The sequence below is a fragment of the Anastrepha ludens genome, chromosome 6, assembly GCF_028408465.1.
Source record: "Anastrepha ludens isolate Willacy chromosome 6, idAnaLude1.1, whole genome shotgun sequence".
Classification (NCBI taxonomy): domain Eukaryota; kingdom Metazoa; phylum Arthropoda; class Insecta; order Diptera; family Tephritidae; genus Anastrepha; species Anastrepha ludens.
In genome coordinates, this window is record NC_071502.1 from 29,333,465 (window position 1) to 29,354,840 (window position 21,376).

At 30.9% G+C, this 21,376-nt stretch overlaps 1 protein-coding gene across 1 annotated transcript in view; it reads left to right on the forward strand.

Moving 5' to 3' along the window:
• The first annotated feature begins 10,844 nt into the window (after positions 1 to 10,844).
• Positions 10,845 to 21,376, forward strand: part of LOC128865692 (uncharacterized) — a 96,518-nt gene continuing 85,986 nt past the window's right edge. The window contains exon 1 of the mRNA XM_054105959.1: positions 10,845 to 11,850. The gene's annotated coding sequence lies outside the window, so the exon portion shown is untranslated. The remainder of the gene's footprint in view (positions 11,851 to 21,376) is intronic.

Genomic DNA, 21,376 nt, shown 5'->3' on the forward strand with positions numbered 1-21,376 from the left:
TGTTTCCAAGAGATACGCCAAAGTGGAGAGTCAAGCCGGATCTTCATCCAAAGAAGATCATGATTTGTGTTTGCTGGAACTGAGAGGGCATGGTGCACTGAAAAATGCTCGAAAAGAATGCCACGCTCAACAAGGAGCTCTACCACGTGAATGAAGCTATTCAACTGAAAAGACCTCATCGACATAGTCAAACCATATTCGCTCACCACAACGCCAGGCTCCATGTTGCACAAGTTGTCAACGGCTGCACTCGAATGGGAAGTTCTTTAGCATCCGCCGTATTCTCCGAACCTTTCACTGGCCGATTACCAACTTTTCCGCTTCCTGGCAAACCATATGAATGGCGTTACCTTCGATAACAAAGAGGTCTGCATGTTTAAAAACTGGCTGAACAACTTCTTTGACACCAGATCAGGCGATTTTTGGCCGAACGGCATCAACAAATTGGTCGAGAGGTGGGAAGAGGTTGTAAACAGCAATGGCGAAAATATAATCGGTTAACTTATTGATATAATTATTATTTTTTGTTTAAATAAAAGTCTTCCGTAAAAATGCTACTTACTCCTCAACCTAATAGAATACCTGCTAATAAAACTCAAAACTGTTTTTTTGATGAAAAAATTGAAAATTAAATATTCCACCTTGTAAATGTAAGTTTATAGTCCAGTAGAGGAGGAGAAAAATCTACAACAGCTCGCTCTGTACTCCCGGTGTTCACTAATCAGTAAGGGAATAAAAGAAATCAAGAAGTCCGTCTATCGATCAGTACATCTGTAAGTGTACATGAAATCTTGAGTAAAATGTAAAAACTTCGTAAAACTTTATTCAACTTCATTCATCGCTTAAGTCTAAAAGAAAGTTTAGACACATAGCCTCCTTTGTTTAATTTTTACGCTAGCTTTTTCTGGTAAACAATATTAATATAAATTTTTTCTATAAATTTAATAGAAGAATAATGATAATAAATGAAATAAAGAATAAATGAAAAATTAGAAAAGTATCTGAACGGTATTAAGAACGCTTTAAGAAAACAATTTAATTTTTATCTCAAGTGGACTTCAGCTACTATGGCCACAGATATACATACGAGAAATATAATCCGAAAGTGGGCACTTTGAAGTCGCCTCTTAAGCATCACTGTGGGTATATAAATATTATCCAAACTTATACAAAAACTGTCTTCTATTTATGTTGAGTGTAGCTTTTCAACGTAAACTTTTTTGCACCATAAAACGCACTAAATTAGTTTTAAATAGCTAATGAAATTTAATAATTGTGTAGCCACTTAATTCATTTTATGTTGGCGGATGCGGAAGCAACTGAGGTGTGAAAATATAATTTCTGCGTCAAATGAAACCAATTGAACTGAGCCAGCTACTAAAACAGAAGATAAAACTTATAAAAGTGGATAAGCAAAAAAGGTATTATTCTTTTAATCGGAATGAATCCGGATGAAAGCAAAGGGGAAGGGGAAGGGCATTGCACAATGTAGGCAGAACAAAGAATGAAATATTTTTGTCTTCTGAGAATAGGAAATGAAACAAGTCGCTTTACGCCTGAGTAACTTTTGGTAAATAATACGCACGAATAGTAGTTACGAAGGGCTGTTTCGTCCAAATGTTTATTGAAAGCGAGTTATTGGCTGAAATGAAGTACACACTACAACTGCCGTGCGCTGATTTATGCAAAATTTCGTGAGACGGCCGCCGTAGCCGAATGGGTTGGTGCGTGATTACCATTCGGAATTCACAGAGAGAACGTTGGTTCGAATCTCGGTGAAACACCAAATTAAGAAAAACATTTTTCTAATAGCGGTCGCCCCTCGGCAGGCAATGGCAAACCTTCAAGTGGAGGAGGAGCTCGGCCAAACACCCAAAAAGGGTGTACGCGCCAATTATATATATATAACTTTGCTAGTGGGCAAAACGGATGATATCCGTGGTCGTACGGTGCGGGGCGACAATGCCGAAATTATACAACTCGGATAAAATTGTTGAGCTGCCAGCACTCACTTGCCCAGCTACCCTGAGATTATATTTTTTTTGTTTTTGTCGGGACAGACTAGCAAGTACAGCACTCAGACACAATTAAGTCCATTCTACAGCACTCGGGTTTCCTTTTAATTTTCTTTAAATCTACTCGACCTCCGAAGAAATCTGAGTAGATCTTGTGGTGCCAAGGAGCCAAGGTGGTCGCTTCTTAACACATCAGTACCAAAGACCTCAAACCTGATTCGAGCGAAGGATGGGCAAACGCACAGAAAGTGGTCCGCCGTCTCATCCTCCTCTTCTTTTCTATGTGCTTCGCTCATCATTCGTCATCAGTCCAACCAGCCTCCTACAGTCCCCTCTACGACAGGAGGAACTGCGACAGTCGATCGGACATGACAGGTTACATCAGTTTAGTCCATCTGCATCCTCTCTCAGCCTGCCAAGCTCGCTTGTGGGTTAGAGTAACTCATTTGCTAACCTTGGCTTTGATGGCTGCAGAAGGAAGTGGCAGAACGGGTTCCGGGCCAAGAAAGTTGGATTCAGAGCCAGAGATGATATGCCTAAAATGATTTAATTTCAGGTGAAATTCAGGATCGAACTATACAATAAAGCAGGCTAGATTTTACCTGCTCTCGAAGTGAAACTCCAATATTGCATCCTACACTGGTTGATCAAATGGACTCAAAACAAAGCGGCCTCTGCTCATGGGTAGTTTTCCGGTCATCTCTCAGCCCTCTTTCTATGTATAGAAATTAACTTAGTTAGTGCATCGGGTAATTGAATTTATTAGGAATGCAAAATCACATTCGGCTCATATGGGTCTCAGAACACAGAGGAATACCTGAGAATGCAGTAGCTGATACTTTGACTAGAGAAGATGTGCCCTCGTTACTAATAGAACCCCATCCTTTATTTGCTATGTGACAACGCACCATTAAATAGGAGCTTAGAAGCAAAGAGTTAGCACATGAACAGAATTTATACTTAGGATATCTTCATGGAGAACTGGACGGATACGACCTGACATTTAGCTCCATCGCGTTGATTTTGAATCGCCGTCGTTAATGATCGCTTGCCCTTGTTGAATAAATTCTTCAGATCAGGCAGTGTCAGAATGTTCCTCATGTTTTTTGTTTTTGCGTTTTTAATAGATTCTGCAGTGCTGCCTGATGCTTCCAATTCTTTTTTGTATTTTTTTTTCAAAATTCCTACCGTAACTCTGATATGCCTTTAATTTTTTATTATCTTTCATCAAATTTTTATTATCTTTTATCCATACAAAGTTTTTTTTGATTGCTGATCAAAATTTTTTTCACTTATTTAATTCCATTTCTATCTGAATAAATATTCTTCCTTCAATGGCAAAGGAAATTAGTAACTGAAAAAATTCCAAGCAAGCGTGTCTCGATTTTGAAATGAAAACAAATAGTCCACATATGGAGCGTATTAAATTTCTTCCAAATAAGTTAGAGACTGCGAAATCGTTAGACAAAATAAATATGTTTTTTTTTTTTTTTTTATTATTTAAAGTTGATTAATTTTTGTTAGAATGTTCTTAAGCCCAAATTCGTGAGCCCACTACTTCTAGACGAAGAAGTAATAAAATGAAAGTTGAAAAAATCCTAATTAACTTTGACTAGCTAATACGCCCACACATACATACAAACATATAACCGACGCATTATAGTAAGGGTAACTTAAATTTAGAGTTCAGCTCAAAATTCATGCAAATTTTTGTTTATTCCCGCTTCTACTGTTTATAGCTACAAGTTATTGCACTTTATAGAAATGATTATTTAATTATTTTTTTAATACAAAATTAAATATCTCACGCCTTTTATCTCTTTTTAAAGCAAGGAGGTATATATTTTCAGTTTTAAATTTTATTGGTCGTATTTTTTTTCACCGAAAACATGCCGGGCAACTTTGATTATTTCTGTGATTTTTTTTAAATTATTTTTATGAGATCGACATTGTCGTTAACATCAAAAATGCCTGAACGAAATCGACGAAACCAAAAGTGAACATAATTAGCTGTTACAGTAGCGGCACCATAAGCCCCATTCACAATTTCTACAGCCTGACTTGCATTTTCGCCTTTATCAAAGAAAAACTCTAAAATACACCGCATTTTCTCTTCGTTGACTTCCATTGTTAACACCCTCTAACTAACATTTGAATGGCACAAACAAAAAACAGCATAAGAATTTGTTAGTGTGAAATGTCACTATGTCAAGGAGCATAAACTTTGTTTGATCGATACTTTACGAGATGTCGATCACTACAGTCATCTACCGAGAAAATAAGGGATTTCTTTTTCACCAACTAAAATATCTCTACATAAAACTCAACGCTGTTTCGCAAAATAACATCAATGTAAAGTAATCAAAAGCAGCAAACACTTTGAAGCATAGGCTTATATGCAAATATGAACACATTTCTAACATATGTCTGGCATTCACATATACATACATATGTACATACGTACCATACAAGTGTGTCTACGAGTGTTGCTCATTCCCAACTAATAAATTAACCAAATCTCTGAGCGACATATTCTCGTTTAAAAATTCGTCGCGTTTTTGATTTGCATGGTGACATTTTATTTGTTTTATTGTGTCTTGGCTTTTTTCTGTTATGTAGATTTGCTTGTGTGTGTGTGGCGTTAGAATTCACGTATACAAAGCTGCTGAGTGAGATCCGCTTTAGATGATAAAATCTGTCGCCACGAAGGTGGTGAGTTGATTATGAATAAGAAATAAAATTTTCTGGATTAACATTTCAAGCTGCTTAGAAAATCTACAAGCAGTAATTGGGCATGTAAGGAATTGCTGAGCACTTTTTCGCTTTTGTTCCTCTTTTTCTCAAATATTAAACAGAATTTAATCCTTCACACTATGCGATGGAGATAACTTTTTAATGAAATTTCATTGATAAATTGGACTTAGATTGTGGAGTTACCATCCTGTAGATTCTGCCGAGGAAAGAGTAAGTTTGTTTGACGGTATTTTTTTCTGAATATCTTTCCGAGTTCTAAAGTTTCTTTAAGCCGCTCGAAATCAAAATAACAAAATCGCTAGGCTTTAGTTTCTTCACCAATGAAGTCACCAAAAATTCGAATGAAAATACGAGTGGTACTCTTTTCTGAAGGCAACTGATTTTTCGTAGGCGACTGTTTTTCGTTTATAATTAGCAGAAAATACTATTATACTATACACCTTTAGAAAAATAAAAAAAAACTTCTTTAAGCAAAAAATAAACAGAAAAAATATTCGTTTTATTATAAAGGGTGGTTAAGTTTCAAGGACCGGTGTTGATTTTGAATAAAATACAATTTTTTTAGAAAATTATTGTCATTTCTCTTTATTATGATAATATTGGCATGGCTCAATTACGTATGGAATAAAATTTCGGCCAAGTGGCCGCCGCACAGTGGGGCGAAAAAAGAGCCCGTGGACAAATGAGGATAGAGGTCACAATTTTTCTTCTTTTTTAACTTTTTTTTTTTTAACTTAAAGCTGATAAAATTGCGCATAATGCCACCGTTTTTGTTTTTTGAAAAAAAAAAATTTTAAATAATTTAATTAATGTTCAAATTGAAAAAAAAATTGTTTTCCACTTTATACAAGTATATTTTCTTGTAAAATAATATTATTGTCTTAAGGAAGCTTAAAATATTTAAAACAATTATTCACAAATAAATTTTGATATTGGTTGCATTGTTAAAAAATGTATTACATTTGTTATAAAGAAATAAGTGGTCAAAAGCTGTTTTGCTCGAATTATGAATATTTAATTATTGAATTCAGTTGGATTTTAAATTTTTTTAGTCTAACAGTGATTATGAATGAAACTAATTATTATAAACAAACAAATGTAATGTTATTAACAATTTTTATAAACATTATATTTGTCGAAGTTGTTTATCGCACAAAATTCCTAAAATTTTATCAACCATACACATAGTTATTGCTCAAGATTGACTATATTTATTTTATTTAATAAATTTGTATGCATAGCATTGTTTAAACAAACCTTAATTAACAAATGCCTAGTATTGTTGTTTTTAGTCGCATTAACTTTGTTTTTTTTTTTTTAAATTTTTGCTTATTTGTAAAATATTTTTTTAATCATTTATATAATTTGTCAACTAATAACATTTAGTATTGTTATTAACAATTTAATAAACAATTTTTAAGCATAAACAATTTTAGTTTAAATCAGGTCATTTTTTCAGCTTTAATTAATGACGTCAAGTGGAAAATGAAGCTACTTAAAAAAATTTCCTTATTAGTTAAAAATTAGACATTTGTTTATATCTTGCCTAATTAACAAACGTATACTCTTAAAATTTGTAGTCTTACAGTCTTCTTCTTTTTTAATTCAGTTCCTAATATTGATAATATTTTTCAAAACTCATTTCATTTCACAATGAGTAATGATACTAATGATTGCCATTACACAAAATTTTATTTATTGATAAGTAAAGCAATTGCTTCTGGCAGCAAGGGTTTTTGTACTTTAGGATACTCTTTTCTTAAGTTTGATGTGTACATGTCTGCTGAAATCAAAAGGTAATGAATTAAATCGGTATTAGTTCCAATACGACTGCTTTTTCGGGTATTATCTTGTATGCATCTTTTGAAATCTATATTTTTGAAGGAAATTAAAGTAACTTAAATTATCACCCTAGATTAACAAAAGTTAACAAACCCTGTTTAGCCTCGGCGGCATACCTCCATCCGATGGTCTAAATTTTCGTTGACGCTGAGGCATAATTGAGGTTCTTTGCCGTTAATGTGCCGAATTATCATATCCTTTAACTCTTGAATTGTTGCTGGCTTATCGACGTACACCTTTTCTTTCAAATAACCCCAAAGAAAGAAGTCCAACGGTGTCATTGACGTTTAGGTGTGATTCACATTCAACATCGGCCCTTGAAATTTAACTACCCTTTATTATTTCACGTGTTTTTTAGCTGTAAGAGAACTATCGATATCTATAACTTTGGTTTGGCAGTTTAAGATAAGGTTTGGCAAGGCATGATGAATCATTTAACACCTGAAAGCCGCTTACAAATCTTGGAAATTTAAGAACAGGAATCTCCGTAGTATTGAAACATAGCCACCTGTTATTTATTCGGCTGGTCTTTTTCGTCAAGAAAAAAACAATAGCATCTGAGGCGCGTTCTGTTCGGATTACTCGCTGTTCTCATATTTACCTCGACGTACAGTGACTTCTGCACATAACACTGAATTTATACTTAGGACATCTTCATGGAGAACTTGATGGATAAGACCCTCAAAAACATTTAGCTCCATCGCGTTGATTTTGATTCGTCGTCGTTAATGATGGTCGCTTGCACTTGTTGAATAAATTTGGTAGATCGGGTAGTGTCAGAACGTTCCTCATGTTTTTCTTTTTGTTTTGTTTGTTGCTTACAAATCTTGGAAATTTACTTTGAGAAAAATAAATAAATAAATCTGCTCGCGAAGTTCATAGAGCCTTAGTGGCATCATCGGTCCTTATTAATTTCGATATGAGGAAGCAGTAAGTAGTCGAAAATTGGGCTGATCGAATGGACCCAGCAACTCGTACCCACGCCGAACATATGCAAGCAATGGAACGTGCTTCTCTGTTTGTATGCTGCAGCTGTCTACTTCGCATGTGTCGAATATGGCTGACGTACGATGTCAGTTGCAAAAATTATAAATCTTGTGATAGCGGATTAACCCTCCGTTGGACACCTCTTTTAAAACCTTCGATTGGGCAACCGGTTATTGCCTTTCTTCGTCCTGTTCGAGGATCCTTTTTTAAAAGGCTATATTCGTAAATCGGTAGAAAATTAAATTTTAAAAAGCTACCTGCAAGCTCAAGTCGTTAGCTATAGTAGATATATATTAAGTGGAGTGACCAAAGTCGAAAGGTCAGTCTGGCTAGACTCGGGTGCTAAACGGAAGCTTGGAATTGAAATTTGAAAAGGTCGAGCTAAGGAGCACTAGAAGATTTGGTGGCTCCTAAAACACTCAGGCTAAAAAGCCCAATGTATTTAAAGCTTTGGAAAGCGGGAAGATAGTCAAAGAGGAAAGGAGAACAGTATCAAAGTAAAAGAAAGGAAAGAATAAAAACAGAGATAGAGATAGTTAGTCCTGGGAGAATTTTCCAGATTCTTTGGCAAATCTGTTAATATCCTGCAGTTTTAGAAAACGAATATTACTCATTCTCACGACATCGGAACCCAAAACTTGTAGCCATGCTCTAGCAAAGGCAGTACACTCACAGAAAAAGTGCTCAGTGCCATCTGCCTCCTCCAAGCATGACAGGCACATTGGGTCCTCAATGATTCCAATCGTGGTCATTTGCTGACCCCATGGGTTGTGTCGTGTAATGATACCGACCATTAACGGAACGTCTTTCCTTCCAAGTTTTAGTAGAAAGATTGACAGTTTTCTGTTCGGACTTGTCACAAAACACTTTGCAGTTCTGCAGTTGTCTATACCGGACCATCGCTTTTTATGTAGATTGTCTACATAATCGCTGATCCAATTCATGATTCCTGCGGAACTGATTCCGATTATTGGCTCTGGCCCTTGTGGGGGAACCGCTGATCCACAGTTGGCCAATTCATCGGCAATTTCGTTTCCTTGAACACCGGAGTGTCCTGGAATCCATATAAGTAGAAGCCTGTTTTGTCTGGCGACGGAATTAAGCTTCTTCTTACTTTCTTGAACAACAACGGAAGGTTAATTTTGCGTCACCTTGTGTATATAAAATATGTACAAATGCACTTTATGACGGCCCTGAGTGGTGTATTAGGCGTAAAAGACGATTTGCCTATAGGAATAGACAACTTTTTCACTTCTTTCACTTTTAATTTCACACCCCTTAATCTTCATTACAAGCTGTTTTTGACCTTCTCTCGCAATTTCAACGGTACATACAAACATATTTATCAAAATTTGCATATTTTAATGTAATTAATGTAGTAAATGCGTAAAATTAGAATTTAATATTTATCTATGTCGCCAATAACAAATATTTGGCAACGGCTGGAACAGTGGAAAGTAATTTCGGCCCCACAATTTGCGTGTATAACCAACTGCGTACAAGGACCACCCAACAAACTTCTATCGTAATAACCAAAAATATATATTAATTTACCAATTTATTTAAAAAATTCACAAGCAATTTTAGCAAAGCTTAGCCAAATAAAAACAAACAAAAAAAATGAATAGGAAATTTTGTATTGATATGTAAATCAGTGTAGCGGGGCACGCCAACAGCGGCGCTGGATTGTGAATTGAAAGCCAATAAAAGACAGAAGCTTTCAAAAAAAAAGCAAAAAACATTTCAAATCATTTATCCACACCATAAAAGCGCAGCAGACCGTAAAGTCAAGCAAAATAAGAAAGCAAAAAAAACAACGGTCAGCTGAATAGAAGGAAGAATAGAACCATTTGAGCCACGAACATGACAACGGTAATTTATGTATCTTTTTTTCGACGCCTACACAAAGAAATTTCTATACATCCATTGGCAAATGTCCGAAAATGTTGGGGGATTCCGTGCTTCGTCACAACAAGTACAACAATACAGCTAAAAAGCTACAATACAGTCAGCTAAGGGTGAACAGAACGACAATCAAGTGATCGTGAAAAATCACACAATTGGCGTGAACGCAAAAATTACCACAAAATTAGTTGAGCAAATTAAATGAATTACCAAATGACGACGCATCAAAACTCATTGAATTGTTGGGAAAGAATATTTGAAATCAAAGCTTGAAGAAAAAATGTTTGATGAGATCACTAACGAAAAGGTAAAGCGCAAATAAGCCAATGCAGATATGGAAGAAAATGAATAAATGGCAAAGCGAAGATGAGCGAGAAGCTGATGCGAAGAAAGTGCGTCATCAAGTGTGGCAACAACAACAAAACTACTTAGCAATAAATATGCTAAAAATAAACTGTTAAGGTGGACAGGCAGACACGTACATGCATATGTATGTATGCGGGTATGAGAAGTCAGTAAGCTCCGCTTTACAAATTATCAAGAAGTAAATCCAACGCTAGCGCCCCTTATTGTTGTTATGTTTGTTTACATAGTTGAGCAATAAACGTGCACAGATGTACCAAACGGCACGCGAGACAGGCACGAAGTGGTGCGCAACAATATGAGCACAGTAGAAAAATGCAAATTACAACAACCAAAGACTTAAGGCACGAACACAGCAGAGCGGCAAAAGCTCATAAACTAAATATAAAGAGGGAGAGAGAGAAAGAGTGAGTATAGAGCAGTGCATATAATTCGTAGGCTGAGGTTGGAATAATTGGTGCGCAGAGCAGCAACACAAAGCGCGCTACAATAATAGAAAATTTTAATTAAAAACAAAAAAAAAAAAAAACATATTATGAGCACTACTTTGCTTGCGTTTGAAGCTTTGTTACACACCTCTGCTGAAGCATAAGAACTTGCGCGCTCTCACAAAGCTCACTCAGCATCATTGAACGTGCTGCGATCAGCTGGTAGGGGGAAACGGCGCATACTGAGTAGCATTTGGTAAGCTACTCGCAAGTTTTGATATTCTTGGTATGAAATAAATGCCAAATTATTCTATCACAATCGCGCAGCATACTCCCAGCGCAATTAACGGCAGCTTGAATTTGTACCCACTCTCTCATTCGCGCACTACTCGCGCTCTACAGCAGCCTCCACCAACCTTCAATGCTACTCTACAACAAACAGTACACCACAAATCCGTGTGCCTGCGAATTCACCACAGCCGCTTTGATTGTTCGCTCGCTTATTGGCGAGCCCGGATTTGTGTAAGTGGTGTCTTGCGCACGGACGCACCGTTACTTTGTTAGTTAATTTTGATAGCTGTTGGCGAGCGGTTGCGCGCGCTCCTCACAAGCAACAACAAGATCAAAATCCAAACGACTTCAACTAATAATGCAGTTTACGCTGTAGACCCCCGCCTGTAGACGATAAAAGTTCAAATACTAACAGTGGGTGACAACTGAGCAAAAACAAATCCAAAAAAAACATATTAACAAAAGAACACCGTTCAAATGCAAATACGCAAAAATTCCAATAAAAAATAATTAAAACAATTGTTGTGGTATTTGTTGTTGCAGACGCGATTGCAACGGTGTATGTTAACGCAAATTGTCAAAAGCGTAAATAAATGAAATTATTTGTTAATGCAACAAAAAAAATGTAAAACAAATTTTGCAGCTGTCACAAATTGCAACATCGACGAAAACTCATAGAAACGTTACAAAAACAAACTGCAGCAGCATTTGTGGAAAAGTAAGTGTCTGTGATTTTCGCAAAATAACAAAAGAAAAAAAAATACAAGCAAAAAAAAAAAAAATAAATAAAGAAATACTGTAGCTGGCCAATGCATGACTGGACGTAAAAACCCATAGTGTACAAGAGAAAATTTCACAACCAACGAAAGCCGCAATTTAGGCACACAAAGTAGTAACAATAATAAAATTAGACTGCAAGTCTGTGCAAACAGTGGGCGTGAGATTACGTATTTAAGACGCAAACAAAGCACAAAGCGCAAAGTTTGCATGTGTACGTCATTTTTTTTGGCTTTTGGCTTTTGGTATTTCGAACAAAGTTAATAAGTATTTGAAATTGGCTAAGTGGAAAATTTGAACTCGATATTTTACAAAAGTTACCTTAAAACTTTAACGGCAGCTGTATAGCAAAAGTGCACTCAAATATTTTTATTTCGGAAAACAGCAAAATCGCATACGCGCTGTGAGAACCGTCACAAAACCGCTAGTTACTACTAAAACGGCCAGTCTAAGCGTTGTAAGCGCACGAAAGCAGCGACAAGCACAAAGTAAGTTTAGAAGATATAAATACCTACTGTTTACTTTATTTTCAAAATGTTACAAAATTTAAAGTAAAATGGTGAGGTACATCACGCAAAAATATCTATAAAAGCAATATTTTGCGCTATTTTGACAATTTAGACATTTTTTTTTTTGGTTGAGTATTCATTATTTTTGTATATAGCTCATTGCTTAATAAAAGTATTGTAAATAAATTCAGTTTTCAAATCTTCTAGAAAAATTTAAAAAATTTCTCAAACTTTGCATCAGAATTCCCTGGTTTTTATTAGAATTTTTAGAAATATTTTTGGTATAAAGTTTGTTAGCTTTGAAGATTCTAGTGAAACAAAACGCAAGTTTGAAGCTGCTGAATAATCCCGTTAATATTTTATAATTTCTGTTCTTGACGGTGCTGCGCATTTCCTCCATGTAACAAATGCAGGAGAGAAGAAAAATATTCAAAACTGTTCAAAATATTGAGGTGACATCGTTTTGTGGCAGGGTGTATTTCTACTCTTTAGCGATAGATTAGTGGCGACATGCATTAATTTCTTATAATGAAATGAGATGAACAAAATCAATTTTATATAAAATATTAGAATAAATAAAATGGAACTTAAAAAATAATATAAAATAATATAAATAATATATAAGTTTTCATAACCAAATCGCGCTAAACTCACATAAACTTAAATAAAAGCAAAAGCAATAAAATTTAATTTTAAATAAAATATTATAATGAATAAAATGCATCGTAACAAATAGAATAAAATCAATTATATTTAATAATTAATTTTTCTTAACGAAAACGATGTAAAGTGGCACAAACTCAAATAAAAGCAAAAAAAAATTAAATTTCATTTTAAATAAAATATTAGATTGCCTAAAAAGCATCATAAGAAATAGTATAAAATATTTAATAATTAATTTTTAAATATAAAATGGCAAAAAACCAAATAAAAGCAAAATAAAAAATAAGTAATTTTAACTAAAATACCCAAATAAATAAAAAAATTCCTAAAAATAAAATATAATAAAATAATAACTAATTATTCATAGCAAAATCGTAGTAAAATCACACAAACTTATATAAAAGGAAAGAAATAAAACTCAATTTTAAGTAAAACATCAAATTAAATAAAAGGCATCCAAACAAACTAACTTAAAATAATTAATTTTTCATCATGAAATCGAGAGGGAGGGGCGCACATTCAAATAAAATCTAATTCAAAAATAAAAATCGAAATTTCAAATAAAAAGTATAAAATTACATAAAAAACATCAAAAGAAATAAAATAAAATAAAATAAAATAATTTAATAACTAATTTTTCATAACAAAAACGATCTAAAGTAGAACAAACTTAAAACATTAAATTAAATAAAAGGCATGCAGAAAACATAAAGTATATTCAACTTTTTCACGGCGAAATCGACTTAAAATCATGCAAAAAAATGAAAAAATTAAAATTAATTTTCAAATTAAATACTAAATTAAGTAAAAACCATCTTTAAAAATAAAATAAAATAATTTGATAACTACTTCTTCTTCAAAAAATTATATAAAGTGACGCAAATTTAAATAGCAACAAAAAAACTAAAATTTTGTTTCAAATAAAATGTTAAATTGCCTAAAAAGCACCATAAGAAATAATATAAAATATTTAATAATTAATTTTTAATTATAAAATGGCAAAAAAACCAAATAAAAGCAAAATAAAAAATAAATAATTTAACTCATAGAATATAATATTATTGAATAAAAAAAATTCCTAAAAATAAAATATAATAAAATAATAATTAATTTTTCATAAATAAATCGCGCTAAAGTCACACAAACCCAAATAAAAGCAAAAACAATAAATCTCAATTTTAAGTAAAATATCAAATTAAATAAAAGGCATCCAACCAAAATAGCTTAAAATAATATAGTATAATAATTAATTTTTCATCATAAAATCGAAATGGAGGGGCGCAAACCAAAATAAAATCTAAATAAAAAATAAAAATAAAAATCGAAATTCCAAATAAAATGTTAAATTACATAAAAAACATCATAAGGACTAAAATAAAATAATTTAATAATTAAAAACAAAAAAACGATATACAAAAAAACGATATAAAAGGGCTTAAACTTAAGTGAAAGCAAACGAAAAAATTCAATTTTAAATAAAATATTAAATTAAATAAAAAACATGCTAAAAAATAAAATATAATAAAATTTTAAAATTCTTTCAAATTACAACAAGAGAAAAAATAAAAATAAAATTTCAAATAAAATAATAAATTAAGTAAAAAGCATCCTAGAAACAAAATCAAATTATTATAATAATTAAATTCCCATAACAAATTCGGGATAAAGTTATACAAACTCAAATAAAAACAACAAAATAATTCAAAGTCAACTAAAAATTGTCACAAAATAATACAAATAAAATTTTAGTAGCCTCTGCCCTTAAATTTAAACTAAACTCACCACTTCTATGTTCATTAGCAAGGGCAGAAACCAATTACGATTTGCACGTCGCAAATTCAAAAGGAGTTTTGTTGGTTTCTGCAAAACAAATACAAAATCAAGCAATTCTGTTTGGCTATAAAATTAAAATATACTAATTAAAGCAAATCCATCACTACAATATAAAGCTGGCTACAGGTACGGTGAACCCATTTGGTCCATTTCATGGACGTCGTTCTGGGTCCTCCCGCAATAATGCATAAAGTAGTTCCGGGAAGGGAGTTTCCCCAGAAGAGGAGGTAGGATCGTTTTAGTGGTCACACCACTCGACGCAGTAGACGACGGTTGCTGTAAGTGCGAAGGCATTTTGAACCCTACCTCACCCAGCAAAAAAAAAGAAAAAAACAAAAATAAATAACAGTATTTACCCCAAAACTACATTAAATAAAACAAAAAAACGTAATTTAAAATAAAAATAAATAAAAAATTAAATGCTTTGTTTTACTTCAATAAAGTAAACTAAAGTTAAATGTAATAAAATTAAATAAAAAATTTAATTAAATAAAGTGAAAACAAACAATAAAACAACAGCAAATTAATTTAAATAAATCAACTAATTAATTAATAAAAAATAAAATTAAAAGTGAACTAAAATTGAATGAAATAAAATTTAATTAAATAAAGTGAAAAAAAACTACAAAAAACAAAACAACACTAAAATTAAATTAAATAAATAAAATAAGTATTTTATTTCACTTCAATAAAATAAACTAAAATTAAATGAAATCAAATTAAATAAAAAAATTAATTAAATAAAGTGAAAAGAAAACTACAAAAAACAAAGCAACACTAAAATTAAATTAAATTTTTAAATTTAAATAACATAAAAAAATTGCGAAAACAGAATACAAATAAAGTAAATTAAATTAAGTTTACAGTAATAAAAAACTAAAGTAAGATTAAATAAAACTTAATTTAATTCAATTTGATAAAACAAAAATTATAAAAAAGGAAAATAAAGTAATATTAAGATGAACTAAAAAAAAACTATTAAGTAGAATAAAATAAAAATAAAAAATTTTATATAATTAAATAAAAATTTTATATATTTAATTCATTTAATTTATTTTGCAACAAATTTATTAAGGTGTTAGGGGTCAGAAAGCCCGAAAAAATGATGATTTTCAATCATTTTTTTTTGCTAGTAAGTTGCTTTATTTTACAAAAATAAAAACATAGCATTAATACATCATGTTCCGACTTGACTTTAGCAAAATTAAAAAAAAATGATTAATAATAAATCTAAAATCAATCGAAAAAGAGAAAATATTTTTATTAATAGATAATTTTGGGCCTGATCGAAGTTTTTTTCAAAATTAACAATATGGCGGCATCAAGAAAAATTTTCAATATTTCGAGAAAAAAACCGACATTTAAGTGTTAAAAAAAATTTAAATTTTTGAAAAAGAAAAAATCCTTCGATCAGGCACGAGTCTATTTGTGTTTTTCAAAAGCAGTATCAATTTTATTAAAATCAACCAAGCGGATTTTCAGTTCAAAAAACATAGTTTTGAGAAAAACGCATTTAAAGTTTTGCTATCGATTCATGTAGAGCCCGAGCTCCTTTTGTTAGTTGTCGAATAACTCGTAAAGGTTAACCCCTTAATTAAGTACAATTTATTATTAAATTAAAATAAATCAAACAAAGTGATTAAATCTCTCGGCCTTGTTTTCGAATTCTCCAAATTGAAATTTCAGCTTTAAAACCTAAACTTAATAAAAAATGTCGATGTACTGTAACGTACATATAAAACGATCCTCACTGTTTTGTTCTACCCATTTCCAATCGACACACTTCATTGAAACTGATTTAAAAATTCCTATCAAATCGGCAATTGTGTGTCACCTAAAAACCCAGTCCGCATGTGGATGTGCTTTGCATTTGTTTATATGAAGGAGAAGGAGAAGGAGAAGAAAGACGCGCGATAGAAGCATGAAACGTTAGCTTATAAGTAAAAGCTAACCACAGCTTAATTACAGCTATAATGCAATGATGTTGTTGTTATTATGCTTCCATAAAAAGTTAAATGTGAAATAAGTGAAAAAAGCGTACTATATATGTATATAAATGTTTTTCATATTTCTTATTCCCACACGCTACTTATTTCACTTTTTATTTCATTCGCTCGTTAAGGGCACTGTTAAAAGCGCACTTATGCCAAAGTGAGTAGTGAGTAGCGCGCAGCGGTCAACAAGACGACCTTGACTTTATGCGAAAAAAATGGGGGGACGAAATAAAACAAAAGTTTATTGATTTACGCTTGTTAATTAAAAATTCTTATACGATGAACAAAACGTCTACTTTTGCGCTATTTTTACTTCGATACTTAAAGCAAATATTTATACTTTTATGTATACTTTGTGTGTGTGTTCATTGCACAGAGTAAACCGCAAATCGCAATTGCAAGTTACAAAAGCAAAGCAAAGCGGTGGCGGGCAAATAAAAAAATTAATAAAGTATTAGCAATAAATTAGCGGACATTCACAACTGTTGTAGAAGCAGAAGCAGCTTCGGCTGGGTTTTATGTGCGCAGACAGGGGGGTACACACAGCATTAGCGCACATTAGCAGTGCCGGGTTCGTCGCTTAAGTCTTTCGCTTGCTAGCATACCACAGAGCAAGAGCAGCAGCTATACATGCACACACACACATATTCATATTCATGCGGCGCGGTGAGCACTTGAGCATTTGTGTAATTCAATTGTGTGCAATCGTTCAATTAGATACCAATTCGCAGCGAACGTGTGAGCTGCTGTCAGTAGAATTTACACCAAAGTGTATTGAAGATCGGCATGTGCACGCCCACTTTAAATTATGGCCAGCGATGACACAGTTAGAGGCAAGTTTTTAGTTGTATTTTTTTCCATCCTAACCAATGCATACTTCTATTTTATTGGTATTTATTACGTAATTACATGATCTGAGTGGGTTTGTGTCTGGCATGCGGGTGCCGATTCTTGCGAGAAAATTGAAGCTGCAACTAGAAGAATGTATTCCTTGATAAGATTCCTGGCAATGTAGACGAAAATATGTATATATAAATAAATTAGCTTAATTTCCTTAATTTCCCTCCATTTCAAAATGCATGTAAACACCCAAAACCAGCGCAAATTATCATAAGCAGCGCGCACACAAACACCCGCTTCTTACCTCGCAAAGAACAACTCTCTGTTCCCCTGAGCAGAAGTGAACTACTAAAAATACAAAAATATTCAATTTCAAAAAATTCAATTTTAAAGCGTATTTCTGAAAATAAAACAGCTGCAATCTTTTTCGTATATCATCTGAATATTTTGACTTTAATTTACCTGCATCAAATTATTATAACCGAAATACCATAAAATATTCAACATGTCAATGCCAACCACTTACATGAAATCGAAAAAAAAACATATCAAATTAAAATTTAAAAACGTGCCAACGGCCAGATCTGACATTAAAGAATCGCCTCAGCGAATGTAAATTAAATTGACAACCGAACGGAAATGCAGAGGAAGGCAGAAGGCAGCAAGCATACAAGTTTTTTCACATGGCTTGCCTAGATACGCATGTGTGTATGTATGTATGTACGTGTATATTAGCTGGTATTTTGGTAGGCGTGAGTGCGTGTAGAGGAAATTATAGAAGATGAGCTTGAAGGAACTTGTATACTAAAATTAAATATACTCAAAAATATACTTTTGACGGAGTGTACCCATTTGAGAATGAAGATATCCGAAATGATGTTAGAGTCAAAATTAATTAAAATCTAGTAGCAGAAAATGAAATATATATATTGTAGGTTTTATAAATCAAAACTTTGAGTTTTGTATAGAAATGTGCTGGTATTAAACTAAAAACCTGCTTTTATGCAAATTCATATAAAAGTGAAATTAAGAATTAAATTTAATTAAAAATATTATAAAACTAAAATTAAAATTAATATTAAAATTAAATTTAAAAATAAAATTAAAATTAAATATATAATTATAATTAAATTCAAATTAAAATTAAAGTTAAAATTGAAAATAAATTCAAAACCAAAATTCAAATTAAATTTAAAACTGAAATTAAATATAAAATTATAACTAACATTAAAATTAATAGTTCAAATTAAAATTATTTCAAAACTACAATTAAACAAAAATTAAATTCAAGTATAAAAATTAAAGTTGTTTCAAATTAAAATTAAAATTTAATTTAAAATTAAATATAAAATTAGAACAAAAATTAAAACTTAACCAAAAAAAAATTAAATATAAAAGCTAAAGTTGTTTTCAAATTAAAAATATATATAAAATTAAAATTAAACCAGAATTAGTATATAAATGAATACTAAAAATAAAATTAATATTAAAATTAAATTTGAAACTAAAACTAAATTTTTAGAATAAATAAAATAAAAATTAACAGTTATAATTAAAGCTATTTCAAAATTAAACCAAAATTAAAATTTAATATAAATATTAAATTTTTTTTCAAATTAAAATTAAAATTAATATTAAGGTCAAAACTAAATTTAAAATTAAATATAAAATTAGAACAAGAATTAGAATTAAACTCAAATTAAAATTAAATTTAAAATTAAAACTAAAAACATATATCAAATTAAAATTAAATCAATTAGTATATAAATTAATACTAAAAATAAAATTAATATTACAACCAAAATAATTTTTCACACTAAAATTAATATTAGAACTAAAATTAAAATTAAAATTAAAAGTAAAATTGAATTTAAATAAAAATTTTAATTTTAACACAAATTTAAAGCAAATTAAAAAATTTTAAAATAAAACAAATTTAAATTTAAAAATTTAAATTAAAACCACCAACAAATACAAAATTAAAAAAATACAAAATTTTACTTTAATCTAAATTTGTAAACTCAATTTTTTCAACTGAAAATAAAATAAAAAACAACAAAAAAATTATAATAAAATATGAAATTAATTAGCATTAATTCTAAGCATTTATTTCAAAGGAGAATTAAAGGTACAAAAACTAAAAACATTTCCAATAAGAATATAAATAAAAATCATTAGTAGTAACTCTTTATTTCCTTATAAATATTTCATCTTACATTTCAATAATTTTTACAATAATTCGTTTAAATATATAAATACATAAAGACAGAAATAATAACTTTGTGGCAATAACAATGTTGTCTGTCACAGCTCAAAAATTAAACTCTGCAGTAAGAAAATTTCTAAAGCGTAAGGCTGAATATATAAAGCAAGAGAGTCTTTCCAAGCCATTAGGTACGAGTATATATATTACTTCTGCTTCATTTAGCTTCGCTGCGTTTAGGTATTTTATTCTGATCTCCTTCAGTACCGGACATCTTCCTAAGAAGTGCTGCATATTTTCTTCCTCGTTTAAAGTGCAGAGGGTTCATATTTTCTGAGCATTTCCATACGTAGTTGCATTTAGCTTCAGTAAACCACATCTTTCTTTGAAAATTGTCGTAATATCGGCTAGCCGCATATCTTCTTTAATATATGATTCCCCTTTTGAGTAGTTTAAATGTTTATAAATTCGCGTGGCGCTTGACTGTGCTTTTTGTCTTGCCATGTTGATATCTTTTATTTTCGTTTTGGTAAGAAGTTGCACACAGCGATCTTGCCAGTCTGTAGCGGTGATCTTTTCATCAAACTTCAGACCGAACTCCATTCCCATGTCGTTCAGATGCTTAAGCCAAAAAACATTTTTACTTAAGAAGCTTTGTGTTAGTTTGTGTGGGAGTCTGTTGCAATTGTATTTATAAATAGTTTTCCAAATATACTTCATGTGTAGTTCTAAAGAATACATGTGGCTATCTTCTAAATTAGTTTCTAATGTTATTGCATAATTTGGAGTGAACTCGGGTAGTTTGAGGATTCTTTTAATAAAGTAACGTTGAAGTTTATTTCCCTCATCGAATAAGGCATATCTCCAAACTTGCGCTGCTCAGGTTTGTATCGATCTGCATACCGCTTGGAACAAATTCCATTTTGATTTTAATGAAATGAATGGCTTCGCTAAAAAATCGTTCTATGGGCAATTAATACTAGCTTTTGCTGAAGTATTCCTGGCTTCTAAATGCCTGCCGAGTGCATTTTTGGGTGTGAGAATGACACCAAGACATTTATATTCAGCCACCAATTTAATTCCTTCACCTTGGTACCACCATTTTTCAGCCTGGGAAAGTCGTCCATCTCTTCTAAAGACCATCATATCCGATTTATTTGGGTTTACTTCCATATTCCATTCAGCGCAGTATTCCCCCAGCTGATTAATCATGGATTGCATGACTTTAGGGTTATCCGCCATGAGAACAATATCCTTGGCATAAAGAAGAAGACGTATATTCATGCCCTCAACCAATAAAAATCATTATAAATAAACATTAAACTTCAATTAAAATTTCTAATTTAAATTTAAATTATTTCTCAATTAAAATTAAACCAAATTAATATTGTATATAAATTAGTATAATAATAAAAATAAGTGCTAAACTTTAAATTTCAATTTTGGTTTAATCTTTAATGTAATGTTGGTTTTAATCTAAATTTTAGAATTATTTAAATTTTATTTAAATTTAGATTTAACCAAAGTTTAAATTTAAAGTTAAGTTTAATTTCCATAACTAAAATTAAAAATTAAAAAAAAAACCAATTAAATAAATCTTCAATAAAACATCAAATTAAGTAAAAATTTAGATAAAAATAAACATTTAAAAAAATTTTAAATAAAAAATAAATAAAAAATTAGATAAAAATAAAAATTTAAATTATTTAAAAATAAAATTTAAATGCAAAGTCAGAAAAAAATAAACATTTAAAATAATTAAAAATAAAAAATAAATAAAAAATTAGATAAAAATAAAAATTTAAATTATTTAAAAATAAAATTTAAATGCAAAGTCAGATAAAAATAAACATTTAAAATAATTAAAAATAAAAAATAAATAAAAATTTAGATAAAAATAAACATTTGAATTATTTAAAAATAAAATTTAATAACAAAATGAAATAAACATAAAAATTTAAATAAATCAAAA